This window comes from Anabrus simplex, chromosome 7, assembly GCF_040414725.1.
Source record: "Anabrus simplex isolate iqAnaSimp1 chromosome 7, ASM4041472v1, whole genome shotgun sequence".
Classification (NCBI taxonomy): domain Eukaryota; kingdom Metazoa; phylum Arthropoda; class Insecta; order Orthoptera; family Tettigoniidae; genus Anabrus; species Anabrus simplex.
The window spans coordinates 72,344,325-72,358,801 of NC_090271.1; the positions used below are offsets into that span (position 1 = coordinate 72,344,325).

Here is a 14,477-nt window from a genome sequence, read left to right on the forward strand (position 1 = left end):
CAAGTGCTCAATGGGACTTATTTCAATCCCATATAGACGATAAATTATTCTTCACACTTTCCAAAAAGCAATCAACTCTCGACAGAAAACTTAATAATCTCAAAAATATCTCTACGACAAGGAAACCTTTTACTAAATTACCTAATGAACCAAAAAATCATGACAATATAATTAGTAAGTTTCACCCCCCTGTTATAAACTTATCCAAAACAATCCTAGATGATAATGATAACTTAATCCTATCAAAAGGCCCTAAACATAACTGGCCTAACTTAAATAAAAATAACAGTGTTTTTAATACAATTACTGAATCTGAATTAGCTATCAAAAAAAATGCCTTTAGAACTACAGGACGAAATTAGACTTGATGTAAAAAGAAAACTTAATAAGATTTACACATCTAATGATAATAGCAACACTGTTCCCTTCGTTGAACGTAAACACATTCTTAACCTTAAAAAGAAAATTAAAGACCAGAACCTCATTATCACAAAAGCTGACAAAGGTAACACTACAGTAATAATGGATAAAGTTGATTATATCGAGAAAACCAAAAATTTCTTCAGTAATAATTCCTTTTCTATAACAAAGAAAGATCCTACCCAACAAATTCAACGTCTCCTAAAACAAACCCTTAAGAACTCTTCTTTCTTATTTACTGAACATGAAAAAACAAAATTATTAAGCATGAATCCAGGCCTACCAACCGCTAAATCTCTCCCTAAAATTCATAAGACTGACGTCCCTATTCGACCAATTATTAATTACAGACCCAGCCCAGTTTACAAATTAGCACAATTCATTCATAAATTTCTTAAGAATAATTACAAATTTTTATCGAATAAGTCTGTAAAAAACACCATAGAACTAGTTGAGAAATTAAATAACTTTAAAATCCAACCACACCATTCTCTACACTCTTTCGATATTGTCAATATGTATCCCAGTATTAAAATCAAAAAATTATTTCCTATTATTGAAAATAACCTAAATACATATAGTTGCTTAAGCAAACTTGAAATTAATGATTTTATGACCCTCTTAAAATTAGTAGTTACTAACAACTTCTTCATCTTCGACAATATAATTTATCAACAAGATGGTTTGGCTATGGGTTCTCCAGCCTCGGGGATCCTTGCAGAAATATACCTAGACTTTTTAGAACACAGTTTCATTGATAACAATGACGACTTTAAACATGTATTATTTTGGGCTAGATATGTGGATGACACATTTGTTATACTGGATGATAGTTTTCAATGCAGCTTCTACTCTTAATAGCCTCAATAAAATTGATCCACATATTAAATTCACTCTTGAAACAGAATCAAACAAATCAATTAATTTTCTAGACATAACAATAAACAGATTACCTTCCTCATTATCATATATGATTTATAGAAAACCCACACATACAGCTAATACCATAAAACAAGACTCTTTTCACCCACAGTCACATAAACGTGCTTCATACAACAGTATGGTTAACCGCGCCTTCAAAATTCCGCTATCAAAGGAAAACTTAAATAAAGAACTAAACATCATCCGCTCTATTGCCAAATTTAACGGTTATAATTCTTATTTTATTGAACAAATCATTAACAAATTTAGACACCGCCCTAACACAACACTCTTGAAAGATATTCCCAAACCAGCTGCTTACACCACATTCACATTCAATACAAACACCTATAGTATAGCTAATGTCTTCAAAAAACACAATACCATGATTTCTTTTCGAACTAATAATAGAAACCTTGAATTATTACATAACTCCTACTCCTTAAATAGAACAAGTGTCTTTTCTAAATCAGGTGTATACCGTTTTAAGTGCCACAACTGTAATTCTTCTTACATAGGTCAAACTGGCCGCAACTTCAAAATTAGGTACTTTGAACACGTTAATGCAATAAAGCACAACAAATTTTCGGCAGTGGGACAACACATACATGACACAAAACATCCTTTCACTACAATAAACCAGGATATTGAAATTCTCAGCACTCTAAATAAAGGCCCTCTCCTAGACATCACCGAAAACTGTTTTATACACCTTGACCAGTTTTTCAATCCAAATCTTAATCTGAATGATATTTCTGAGAAACCCAATGCCCTTTTCGATTTTCTCATCTCCTTTTTAAATAACCTGAAGTCAACAAATAAGGAATCAATCTTTCACAATTTACACAATACCCTCTCATGCCACTTCCCCCTTCCGCAACACCCCCCTTGATCCTCCTTATTTCCCCCCCCCCCTCCCCACCCAAGGGGCTCTGAACTTCGGAGCGTGGGTTGGCGACCACGAGGCCCTTAGCCGAGTCCTGGCATTGCTTCCACTTACTTGTGCCAGGCACCTCACTTTCATCTATCCTGTCCGACCTCCCTTGGTCAACTCTTGTTCCTTTCCGACCCCGACGCTTTTAGGTTTCCGAGGGCTAGGGAGTCTTTCATTTTCACGCCCTTCGTGGCCCTTGTCTTCCTTTGGCTGATATCTTCATTTTTCGAAGTATCGGATCCCTTCCATTTTTCTTTTCTTCCCACCCTCCATCCCCCAGGGGCTCTGAACTTCGGAGCGTGGGTTGGCGACCACGGGGCCCTTAGCTGAGTCCTGGCATTGCTTCCACTTACTTGTGCCAGGCTCCTCACTTTCATCTATCATGTCCGACCTCCCTTGGTCAACTCTTGTTCCTTTCCGACCCCGACGCTATTAGGTTTCCGAGGGCTAGGGAGTCTTTCATTTTCATGCCCTTCGTGGCCCTTGTCTTCCTTTGGCTGATATCTTCATTTTTCGAAGTATCGGATCCCTTCCATTTTTCTTTCCTTCCCACCCTCTATCCCCCAGGGGCTCTGAACTTCGGAGCGTGGGTTGGCGACCACGGGCCCCTTAGCTGAGTCCTGGCATTGCTTCCACTTACTTGTGCCAGGCTCCTCACTTTCATCTATCCTGTCCGACCTCCCTTGGTCAACTCTTGTTCTTTTCTGACCCCAATGCTATTAGGTTTGCGAGGGCTAGGGAGTCTTTCATTTTCACGCCTTTCGTGGCCCTTGTCTTCCTTTAACCGATATCTTCATTTTTCGAAGTGTCGGTTCTCTTCCTCTTTTTTCCTCGAATTAGTGTTATATAAAGGATTGTTGCCCAATTGTATTTCCTCTAATAACAATAACCACCATCACCACCCTCTAATAAACGTTCCCCACCCCTTTTCTCTATTTATCATTTCTTTATCAATTACTACGGCAAGTTGTTTAGAGTTGAACCTCGTATTTCTTTCATTATATCTTCCCATTTTCTAATATATTTTTATTTGGCTTTATTCTTTTTTAAACCGGGCGAGTTGGCCGTGCGCGTAGAGGCGCGCGGCTGTGAGCTTGCATCCGGGAGATAGTAGGTTCGAATCCCACTATCGGCAGCCCTGAAGATGGTTTTCTGTGGTTTCCCATTTTCACACCAGGCAAATGCTGGGGCTATACCTTAATTAAGGCCACGGCCGCTTCCTTCCAACTCCTAGGCCTTTCCTATCCTATCGTCGCCATAAGACCTATCTGTGTCGGTGAGACGTAAAACCCCCAGCAAAAAAAAAAAATATTTTTTAACGTTTTAAATTATTTTAAAACCTATATATCCACTTTGATTTTGACGAAACTAAATCCTACACTGTTTTCCTAAGACTTCATTCACGTCACCTTTTACTCTTCGGCCGGAGAAACAAATGCCTACAAGACCTGCCTAGCAACGACTTTACATAAGTGCATACTTGATCTGCTTATGAACTTCAAATATATTTGTTTTCGGCGCAAGATAGTGATGTTCTGTTTACTCTCTTGACTGTGATTATTGTGTTTTGAACATTAACTGAATTGCTACGATATGATACAATGTTAATATTTTGCCTGTGTCCAATATATTAGTTGTTTTAAGATCTTCGCTAATTGGCTGATGATGACACTTGAAATGTGTTGAAACCTGTCCCAATAAACAGGTTGTAACTACTTTTTACTACGGAGTATTGAAAGGTGGATCCTTCCCTATAATATTGTATATCTTCCAGTACTACAAACACGAATGAGACAAAATCAAGAATCAAACCAAAGCACCTACACACAACATAAACTCACTCATGCAAACCGGTAAACTAAAAGTGATCACCGACATAATGGACCAACACAAAATTCTTATCATGGGATTACAGTAAATTAGAAACACTGACCAGGATGCCTTGGAATCTCAAGGGTACAGACTTTATAAAGGTATACCTGGGAAGAGAGTGATGAAGAATGTCCCACAATTTGGAACAGGATTTTTGGTCAGCCTTAAAATAATAAACTCAGTTCAAGTATTCAGATCACAGTGTCCACGACTCTCAACGCTCACCGTAAAGGCATCTAATAAAATCTATACTATAATAAATGCCCATGCTCCCATTAATGATAAAAACAACTCCTCAAAAGACCAGGAGGATACAGGAGAATTTTGGGACCTATTGGACCAGACCATAGATAACATCCCCAAACACCATATAAAATTATTAATAGGCGACTTCAACGCTCAACTAGGCAGAGAAAGAAAATACCGTGACATCATCGGAAAATGGCCAGCACACAAGAAAACAAATAAAAATGGAGAGAGACTAGTTGACCTGTGTAGAAACCATAATTTAATCTCAAAATCTACATGTTTTAAGAGGAAACCTCAAAAACTCAAAACATGGAAACACCCTGACTACACTAAAGGAGAACGGCAACTCGATCACATCTGCATGGACAAATACCACCACAAAGAGATCTATAACATCAAAGTCCTCCGAGGAATAGACACAGGTTCAGATCACTACGTAGTTAAACTTTAAAATAAAACTCACTCGCCAGAGGAGGCAACAAAAGCAAGCCCTTAAAACTAAAAGAAAAATAGATCCTACCCAGCTAATCAACAACAAAAATTACCAGAAAGCAACTGAAAAAATAAAAATCACAGACAAACTTGAAGACTTAGTACACAACCTTAAACAAATTGCAGAAGACCTAGCTCGAATTAAACCACGTAAAAAACACCAATGGTGGAACAGTGAATGTGATGAAACAGTGGAGAAAAGACATCAGGCATGGCTATTACATCAGTCCCAAAAGACAGAAATATCCTATCAAAAGCTAGCAAAACAGAGAAAAGAAACTACCCAAGTCTTAAGAATAATAAAAAGACAACATCATAAGGACACCCTGCAGTTAATTGAAGAACAGTTCAGTAAAACTAAATGAAGGGACTACTGCAAAACCTTCAGAAAGCAGCTCCAAAAATATGAACCCCCGACCCTACTGATGAAGGATGAAGATGGTAAGCTGGCCCATAACAATAAAGACAATGCAGAAATTCTGGCTAAACATTTCAACAAGCTTTTAAATTGTGAGGAACCTACAGAACTCCTTCATTTGGACACCAACACCCCGATAAAAACATCACCAGAAAACATCAATCCCCCCACAATAAAGGAAGTCTACCAAGCTCTGAATAAATTTAAAAACTACAAAGCGCCAGGAGAAGATCAGACCTTTGCGGAAATCTGGAAATATGCAGGAACCTCAGCAAAAGTTGCCCTCCATCAACAACTTGTCTCTATCTGGATTAAAGAAGAACTACCAGAACACTGGACAACAGCCCTCATTCATCCTCTGCACAAAAAGGGGACAAAACCGACCCTAATAACTACAGGGGAATCTCGCTCCTAGACATAACATACAAAATATTTTCAATAATCATCCTTAATAGGATAAGTTTACAACTTGAGAAAGAACTAGGAGAATATCAAGGAGGTTTCAGACCCTGGAGGAGCTGTCCTGATCAGATCATGAGTCTTAAGTTGATTATGGACTATAACAGGAGAAGAAACAGAGATATGGTGATAACATTTGTAGATTTCAAGAAAGCTTATGATTGCATCCATAGAGAATCTCGGTTTAAAATTTTAAGACACATTGGACTACACCCCAAATTAATAAACATGATAAAATTGACTCTCACCAATACCAAGTCAAAAGTGAAGTTGAGGGGTGAAACATCAGAGACATTTGAAATTAAAACTGGACTACGGCAGGGAGATGGGCTCTCACCACTATTATTTAACTGTGCTCTAGAAATGGTAATGAGGGAATTGTTTAGAAAATGTCCCCCCAAAATAAAGATTGGCCGAAACATCAAAACAAATTGCCTGGGTTTTGCTGACGATTTAGCATTACTAGCAGTGGACATAAAAAAAGCAAAAACCCAGATAGCAGAACTTCAAAACATTGCAAATAAAATTGGCCTCAAAATATCATTTGAAAAAACAGAAATTATGCCCCAAAAACCAACACAGCTAAAAGAAGTCACCATAAATGGTAATAAAATCAAAATAGTAACTCAGTTTAAATATCTTGGAGAAGTAATAACGCATAACTTAAATGAAAAAATCTCAATCCAAGTAAGAACAAATAGATTAGCTAAAGCACAAAAATTAACATGGGATATCTACAAAAAAAAAGTCTATCAATAAATACAAAAATAAAACACTACAACACAGTTATAAAACCGGAAGCTACATATGCAGCAGAAACACTCTTTTACCTGAATAAACAATCAAAGACTGACAGACTTCAGAAAATTGAAAGGAAGATTGGAAGAACCTGTATCAACAAAAAATATCAGAAAGATGGACAGTGGCGGTTAATACCTAACAAAGTCTTGTACAAAGAGCTAGAACCCATTACAGATACTATGCGTAAGAGGAGACTGGGATTCTTTGGACATATCATGAGGATGCAGGACTCGAGACTTCTGAAACAACTAGTACAACACAATCTCGTCTCAAAAAATACCACAACAGGATGTAAATGGATCAGAGAAGTAAGAGAGGATCTGAAGGAAATAGGCCTTACAACAGAAGACACCAAAAATAAGATAAAATTGAATACAAACCTCCGCTTTACCCTTACACAAAACAAACCAACAACACGCACATTTTCAACTGAGGAAAGGGCACAAAGATCGGAGCGTCTGAAGAAGTACTGGGAGGACCGCAAAGCCCGAACAATCCCTTCAAAGAGACTTGAACGACGGACTGACTAAAGTGATCCTATGTGGTCAGAAAAGAAGAAGAAGAAATGTATATGGGAAGTACAGTGAATTTTCAATTTATTTTGGGGTAGGGCTGCTTTTTACAGTGATGTGCATGTCATAATATTTACAACTCTTACCTTCTGTGATAAAGTAGGCCCTATGTTGGAAATGCACAGTTAACAAGCAAAGAAACAATACCTGTAAATGTTGTTGGTTTATAGAGATATAAAGAGAGAAACTGGTTTGTGGCAGGACTTAAATTATGATGCAGAACAGCAAGTGTGTCAAATTTTAAGCTGACGAATGTTTGTTACAGTACTTTGCAGCTGTGATATGGTAAGCTTTAAGAAGTGTGCAAAAGTTTACACTAACACAGTATTGAATGATAAATATAAATATGGGAGTAATCTTTGTATCAAGTCATCAATTTCTTATTCGTTGTTAGCAAAAGAACTATGAATATAATATGCCTTGGTTTTTCAGTTCCATTTTCTTCAATTTTCATTGCACTTAGGTATCTCATTGTAGGTGTATAACATAAAAAAGGTTAAGATTGTTTCTGTAACGAACCTCAAGGTTGAGTATCAATCGCTGTTGTTTGTTGTACCTGTGTGACATTATATTGTACAATTAACACTCGTCATGAAAGTTAGTCATTTTATTCTTAAACCTACATTTAAGTACTGTAAGCAATTGGTATCCCGGAGACACGACACGGGTAATTACATTCCGTTTGTTATTGCACATCATGTTAACAACCTTTTCCCTATGCATTATTAAAACTTTAAAATTATAAAGGTGAATATTACTTTCCCCACTTCTAATGTCCCGAATCTTCCGAAAAAATACTGCCCGACCTAGTCATCATATCAACTATAGTACGAAGGTTGGAACTTAAATAGTGGTAACTATGTATTTACAACAGATACAAAAGAGTTACATGTTAGCAACCTTTACTGTCCTTCAATGTAATCACCAGCATTGTGTATAACCTGTTGCCGGCGGTGTAAGAAGTCGTAGTATACCCTTAGCAGAGCCTGTTCTGTTGATGGTGCGAATGGAGCGGTCTACTACCTGTCGAATCTCTGCAACAGTTCTGAAACGAATGCCACGAAGTGGTTCGTTCATCTTCGGAATCAAATCGAAGTCACAAGGACTTAAGTCCGGGGAGTACGGTAGATGGTACAGTACTTCCCAGTGCCATCGACCGAACAAATCAGCTACAGCTTGCGCTGTATGCGCCCAAGCATTGTCATGCAAAATGATGGGTGGATTCTGCAGAAAGTGTTGCCGCTTCTTTCTCAAAGCTGGTCGTAGGTGGTGCTCCAAAAATGAGCAGTAATACTGTGCATTGACGGTCTGCCGTGGAGGAATGTAATGCGTTAGGATAACACCATCACAGTTGTACATCAGGATCACCATAACTTTCACCATACTGGGGCTCTGACAAACTTTTGACTTTCATGGTGATCCATTATGACGCCATTCGTTCGATTGTCATTTCAGTTTTGGCTCGTACAATTTGGCCCATGTATCCTCCAGGGTTATGATACGGCATAAGAAAGTCTCTCCTTCGCGCTCATAGCGCTCCAAGTGCATCTTAGCAGCGTCATAACGCAACCATTTGTGCATTTCCATCAAATCACGCGGAACCCATCGTAATGCAATTTTTTGCATGCCCAGGCGTACCTTCAGGATGTGAAGCACAGTCGTATGTGCTAATCCGGTTTCTTGGGCGAGCTCACGAATCGTCTGGTTTTGATCACTGTCTAGTAACGTGGCAAGAGCATGCAGTTCTTCTTCACTGACGCTCGTAGGATGACCTGCCCGATGAATGTCAGCCACAGTTTGCCAACCATCGGTGAAGGCTTTTACCCAGTGTGCCACTGTTCTGTGAGGCAATGCAGATTCCCCGCAAGCCTCTTGAAGATCTTGATGACACTGTCGTTCTGTTCCAGGTCTGGCACACTCAATCTTGATCCAACTCCGTTGTTCCTGTTTGGAAAACATAGTGACAACGTTACATTAGACCGCTAGCTCACAAGTGACTGTGTTCCTCTCGCTTGTGCGCACACAGGTGGTGGGAAGGGCAAGTCCATTTGCTCTGAGGTAAGGTAGGTATATAACCAACGTGTGCTATCAGCGACAATATTAGATTCCGTTGCATAGCGTCTCCACAGCAGTGTTGCCACTATTTAAGTTCCAACCCTGCGACCAAAGAGTGAGCGTGCCGATAATCATATGCTCGTGCTACCTGTGACAGAATCACCGATAAAAGTCACAGATATTATTGTGTCACAGATACGCCTGTCACCGATATTCTGAAATATTGGTTAAGCTCATCTCTAAAAATAATAAGTTGCCTGCTTTTGTTACAAAACACAAAGTGTTACAAAGTGATGCTGATGTTGCATAGTGCAAGCCTATTTCTTTGTTGAAATGAGATGTGTAAGCATAAAAGCAATGAAGACAATAGACAAGAACAATTTGCAGTAAATCAGTATTACTAGAAGCAATATACGGGAGAGTTTCCATGTCTAGGACCATCTAAACTTTCACCGAATCATATGTTTTGTGAAAAATGCAAGTGTGATTTTTCAGTTAAACATGGAGGACATGATGACTGTTGATGTCATGTGAAATCTAAAAGCATAAAGATTACGGGTGCATCAAAGGGCGATGCCAGATGCTCTCATCTTTTTGTACTACTAAAAGTGATGGTAACAGTATTATATGGATTAAATGTTATTTCACAAGTTTTTTGATTGAACATAACCTTCCCTTAGCTGCAACAGACCATGCTAGACCATTATTCAAGGCCATGTTTCCTGGAAACTGCTAAAAAGTAGGGATGTGGCCGAACCAAGACCACTGCAATAGTGAGAAGCATGTCTGAGTCATCGGATTATGAAATAGTCAACAGCCCTCAAAATGCACCTTACTATTGTCTACTGATGGTAGTAATGATAACAATGACTGCAAATTGTATTCATTGATGTTTATTTAACTTTTGTGAGAAAAAAGGAACTGATTGTTACTCTACTGCTTGCTATGGTGGAATGTGATAATAACATTATGGAAGGAATATTTCATGTGGTGGATAGAAAAATTGCTGGCCCGATAGTTTAGGGGTAGCGTGCCTGCCTCTTACCCAGAGGCCCCAGGGTTAATTGCTGGCCAGGTCAAGGTTTTTTAACTGATTCTGAGGGCTACTTCGAGGTCCCCTTAGCTTAAGTGATTACAGATGAGGAGTTATCTGACGGTGAGCTAGCGGCCCCAGTCTAGAAAACCAAGAGTAATGGCAGCGAGGACTTGTTGTGCTCACCACACGACACCTCATAATCTGAAGGTCTTCAGGCTGAGAAGCGGTCACTTGGTAGGCCAAGACCCTTCGGGTCTTTTGTACCATGGGGTTTAATTTAGGATAGAAAAATTAAGATCAAGATGCTGAAATGGAATAGCTGTTTATCGTTTGGTTGTGACAATGCAAATACAGTGGTAGGTAAATTTAAGGGAGTGTCAGCATTTTTGAAACAGCAGAATCTTTCATTGTCAGTACGAGGCTGTATTTGTCATGTACTTCACTTAGCTCTCAGAAGGCTATTAAAAAACATTGGAAGGAAGTGCAAACATAGAAGCATTGTTAGTAGACGTACATTTCTTTCTTGAAAGGAGCACCAAAATGAAAAAAAAGAAAACAATTGAAGATGTATCAGAAAATGAGTGGACCTGAGCTCAAAAGCCACAAAATCTTGAAACATGTCAGCACAAGATGGCTTTCTCTCACTGATTCAATAAACAGGATATTAGAACAGTGGGAGACATTGAAATTGTTGTTCTTATATCGGTGAAGAAGTCAAATCAGAAGAAACCAGCAATAGTAGTAAATTTCTTGCAGCGAAAGCAGCAATGGAAAAGGAAGCCACAAAAATTGTTATTTCTGAAGACCAAACTCCTCGTTTTCACAAAGTACAACATCATGTCGCAAGTAGAAGCTCCCTCCATACATAAAGTGGCCAGATAGTGAATAGATTGTTGATGGATTTAATGGTGAGGTTTGTGAAAGCTGAAAAGATTGGAAATGAGTTAGAAGTAAGTTTGAAATGCATTACCAATATAAAGTTCAATAGCAGGAGTTGTCAGAAAGATAACAGGGATTTTGAACAGGAGTTACGAGACAGCACATTAAGCAAGGAAATGAGGCTGGTGGTTTATCCGGAGATGACATGAGACAGTTCTTCAAATTGTTACCAGTTTCTTCACTTCAGCATGCAACTACGTTTTGGACAAATTCCCTTTTTGTGGCTGTGATGAAGCATGCAGAAGTAGTGGATGTTTCATTGAGAAAAACTTCTTCGTTGTTTTCGTCAGTGCTTTCTTTGTTGAATTGTTTCGAAACACAATTGAGAAAAATTAAGACATCTCAAACCATGAAGCAATGGATGTAACATGGGCTAAAAGTTTGAAGCTGAAAGATGTTTCTGGAAACATTAAATATATTCAGTTCTTCCATAGGTGTTGCTTGCCATTTTAGTGATACCTCACAGCAGTACTTCAACTGAGCAAATATTCAGTATTGTTTGCAAGAATCACACTGACTTTTGACCGAATTCGAATACAAGTTCTCTTAATGCTCTCCTGGTGTCATATTTCCCATCACATCTTCTGAGATTTACACTACTGATGACCACCTTTGAAGGTCGGCATCCCTGTCTGTTGCCTGTAAATCTCATGAGAAGCAATATAACACGCTTTCTGAGTTTAAAAGACCATGCTAGTTTTATTTGATGAAGTTAAAAAAGAATCAAGAAAGGTGTAAGGGCCAAATGCAAAAAATGTGCTTATGAAGTGTGGGACAAAGTTGTCAGATTAAAAAGTCATTTAGCAAACTGTGCACACATGGAAGTTGAAGACAATGAAGGTGAGACAGGTAGGATGAATTTTGAAATTTTGTTTAAGAATATACAGAAATGGTTAAAGGAATCAAAATACTCATTAAGGAAACTCTGTCTATATATATATATATATATAAATATATAAAATTTTCATTAATGCAGTCAACATACTTATACAAATGTATTCAATAGTAACTAGCTGAAAACTGGCAAAACATGATGGTTAATGGAGTAAATATTTATGAAGAGATTTCCTTACATATGACATTCCTTTTTTTTTTTACAATTCTCTTTACGTCGCACCGACACAGATAGGTCTTTCAGCGACGATGCTATAGGAAACAGCTAGAAGTGGGCAGAAAGTGACGTGGCTGTAATTAAGGTACAGCCCCCCAGCATTTGCCTGGTGTGAAAATGGGAAACCATCTTTAGGGCTTTACGTCCCACTAACTACTTTTATGGTTTTCGGAGATGCCGAGGTGCTGGAATTTAGTCTCGAAGGAGTTCTTTAACGTGCCAGTAAATCTGCCGACATGAGGCTGATGTACTTGAGCACCTTCAAATACCATCGACTGAGCCAGGATCAAACCTGCTAGGTTTGGGCCAAGCGTTTGAACTACTCAGTCCCGTATATAAATAAATAGAAACCTTCAATCCCTTAAAGTTTATCAATTGTGATACAAAATGCCAAGCAAATTGGAAATTGATGCCCCTTGAAAGAAAATGGATGCGGTTTATCAAATGTTAAGTCAGTTCGAGGGATTAAAGCTCTCTGTCCAGCTTTATTTCCAAATCTAAACAATTTTAGTACATACTTCTCACTATTGAGTCCTAATGTGGTTCCGTTTAGGAGCCATTGAGAAACGTTCAGTTTTCTAAGGAGCATAACTCTGGTTCCAATTTTTAGAATAAGAGTACATGGAGGCTAAATATTAATTCCAGGGAATTGAACAATTATGTAGGAAATTGAAGTAGGTAGCATTCATCTTCAGTATTAATCTGTTGACGCTAGTGTATGGTTTTCAACTACCGGGTATAAGTCCAATGAATTCAAACTGAATTAATAATAGCACCTTTCTAGAAAATTATGACATATTTTGCAAAAGTGAAATTTTTGCTATAAATTTCAATCAGAATCATCATGCATACCTACCAACTTTCCCGATTTAGGTGGGAGACTCCCAGTTTTAGCATATTTTTTGCTGAACTTAAAAAGTGTGTTTTCAAATCCCACCATTTCAGCTTTGTACACAAGTGTCTGGAAGTCCTTCGCTCATTGTCGCTTTCAAATGAAATATCGACGTTTATTAATAACAAGAAATACGCGCGAATGAACAATGTTTATTGAAGCTGGTATATCCCGACACGTGTATCGATTGTAAATCTCTCGTTCTCGCGTGCTATATTCATGTTCATTCAATCAGTCTAGTTGATTCTAGAGACTAGTCACTAGATTTGTAATCTTTTTTAATAATTTAGTGACAGAATTTCAAAGATAGCGACTAGTGACTTTTCTAGAGATTTTGGGAGCCATTCGGAGACAATTCTGGCGAATTTTAATTTATTGCTTGATAAAAATAACATTTCGCTTTGCATAATCATGCAGGCACTTGATGCAATATATTCTATGCGTGGAGCATGAGTTCATACTATTTTCAGAAGACTTATCAGAAACCGATCATTTCACTCACATACTTCCTGTGAGGGAGAGAGATGTGTAATTTTTAACCTTGTAACCTCGTATAGCAACAGTCGTTTTTTGAGACAATAAGTGTTATACCAGCAATTGCGCAAGACATGTAGAACAAGCAGTTTTGACCAATTGTATCTCCTGATTCCTCCCGATTTTGCCTGATTTTCATATCTAAATCTCCTGATTCGCAGTTCTTTCTTTCTTTCTTTCCTTGCTGTCATTTATTCAGAGTCAAATGTTGAAGTGCAAATTTATATCCACCTTTATTTAACTCCATATATGTTAATCCTCCTCGCGTAACATCCATCGTCCTTCAAGCTTCTAGAAACAGAAAAGCTTTCTTCTAGCATCTTACTTCGCATCGACATTTATTTCAAGTTTATAAACATCTTGAGAAGACAATGTTACGGTACTGTAATTTCAATTGATCTCTGAATGAACAACAGCATCGCTTGAAAACCAACCTTTTTCTATTTCCATGACCAACAACTTAAGGATTACTTTTACAACTTGTTACTTTTATACGGCGCACTGGACCCTTTTTTTTTATCTCTATTTTTTAACATAATGTAGCGCATCTCTGGATTCTTAAGCCTCCACACGCAACAATTACCTTCCTTCAAGTTCCAAAAATCTGAAGACCCTTTCCAGCATCCATGTGTTTTTACGTCTATGAATATCTTAAAAAATGACGTAACTTCATCTCAGTTGTTCTTCGAATATACAGCAGTAAATTTAAGAAGCCAGCATATGTTGAATTCCTTGACCCACAACTGAAAAATTTCCATCCCTATCAACTTTT

General features: G+C 38.1%; 1 protein-coding gene across 5 annotated transcripts in view; it reads left to right on the forward strand.

The window, feature by feature from the left end:
- The window catches only part of LOC136877259 (uncharacterized), a 137,948-nt gene that overhangs the window by 31,999 nt on the left and 91,472 nt on the right, over nucleotides 1–14,477 (forward strand). The window contains exon 2 of one of the 5 annotated variants that reach the window (XM_067151138.2): nucleotides 9,046–9,201. The exons of the other annotated variants lie outside the window; for them this stretch is intronic. The gene's annotated coding sequence lies outside the window, so the exon portion shown is untranslated. The remainder of the gene's footprint in view (nucleotides 1–9,045; nucleotides 9,202–14,477) is intronic. 5 annotated transcript variants of the gene reach the window in all.